This window comes from Sinocyclocheilus anshuiensis, unplaced genomic scaffold (genome assembly GCF_001515605.1).
Source record: "Sinocyclocheilus anshuiensis isolate Anshui unplaced genomic scaffold, SAMN03320099.WGS_v1.1 scaffold1392, whole genome shotgun sequence".
In the NCBI taxonomy this organism is placed as follows: Eukaryota; Metazoa; Chordata; class Actinopteri; order Cypriniformes; family Cyprinidae; genus Sinocyclocheilus; species Sinocyclocheilus anshuiensis.
The window spans coordinates 1,247,767-1,249,271 of record NW_015542476.1 but is presented as its reverse complement, the minus strand read 5'-3'; the positions used below and the strand labels follow the sequence as shown (position 1 = coordinate 1,249,271).

At 44.0% G+C, this 1,505-nt stretch overlaps 1 pseudogene; it reads right to left on the bottom strand.

Annotated features, from left to right (window-relative positions):
* Nucleotides 1-7: 7 nt before the first annotated feature.
* Nucleotides 8-1,499, bottom strand: LOC107693869 (myosin heavy chain, fast skeletal muscle-like; annotated as a pseudogene).
* Between the last annotated feature and the right edge of the window lie 6 nt (nucleotides 1,500-1,505).

Here is a 1,505-nt window from a genome sequence, read left to right as displayed (position 1 = left end):
CCTCTAGCTTCTTCTTGGTGTTCAGGAGACTTGTGTTCTGCAACAGGAAAAGCAACAGTATAAACATTTTAAATGAGGCTCTCAATTTCTTTAATTTCATTGTAAAAACAATATGCCCTTACCTGAGAGTGCAGCAGCCCGACACGTTCACTGGCGTCCACCAGCTCTTGTTCAGCCCGTTTGCGGCCTCTCTCTGTCTGCTCCAGAGCAGCTCTCAGCTCCTCAATCTCAGCTTGCATCAGAGTGTTTCTGCGCTCCACCATGGTCACGTGCTCCTTCATGTCTTCCTGTCCTCTCAAGAGCATCATCAAGGTGCAGTTGGGCATCCTGAACATAACAATAGCTTTACAATAAGCTTGCAGTGTGCTTTCTGTTGGTCTTTACTAAACATAGGTTAGATTATACAAACATACTAATGCAACTTAAAGTCAAAGAGAAGTCACATACCTTGAGTTGTCCCTGAACGTTCCTGAGCTGTTTCTGGGCCTCAGCAGCCTGGCGATTGGCTTGGCTCAGCTGAATCTCCATCTCATTAAGGTCTCCCTCCATCTTCTTCTTGATTCTCAGGGCATCGTTCCTGCTCCTGACCTCAGAGTCCAGAGTGCTCTGCATGGATTCAGTGACTCTCTGGCTGTTCCTCTTGATCTGCTCCATCTCCTCATCCTTCTCTGCAAGCTTCCTGTCAATCTCACCCTTGACCTGGTTTAGCTCAAGCTGGACATGGAGAATTTTGGACTCTTCATGCTCCAGAGTGCCCTATTAATAATAAAAAACAACATTTAAACTTCAAAATGAACAACACAGTACAATGGTTTTAGCCAGATTTACATATTGATCTTCAGATACTCACTTCAGCCTCCTCCAGTGCGGTCTGCATCTCTGCCTTCTCAGTCTCCACTTGTTTCTTGGCCTTTTCCAACTCATGGATGCTCTTACCAGTCTCACCTAGCTGCTCTGTCAGATCTGAAATCTCCTCTACAAGTTGGAAAGAAAATATTATCAGCATAAATATGCTGTGAATCTCTACAGATTTAACACTACTAAGTTTAATTAATTAAATGTTGTACAAAGGAATTCTTATGCTGCAGATTCTTGTTCTCTCTCTTGAGGGTCTCCAGCTGATCCAGAGTCTCCTCATAGGAGTTCTTCATCTTGAACAGCTCAGTGCTGAGTGAACAAACCTCTTTCTGGGCACCTTCCAGCTCTGCCTGACCTTCCTCATATTTCTGCTTCCATTCTGCCAGGACCTTTAGTGGAGATATTTCAGGGTCAGGTTTGTTTATGAAATGTTCAACAAAGCCCATTTTAGCAATGCTTTAGAAAGTGAATATCACATAATGACTCAAACTTTTTACCTTGTCAAAGTTCCTCTGCTTCTTGTCAAGGTTGGCAGCCAAAGAATTGGCTCTCTCCACATCAATCATGAGGTCCTCCACTTCACCCTGGAGTCTCTGTTTGGTCTTCTCCAGAGATGCACATTTGGAGTTCACAGCCTCAATTTGTTC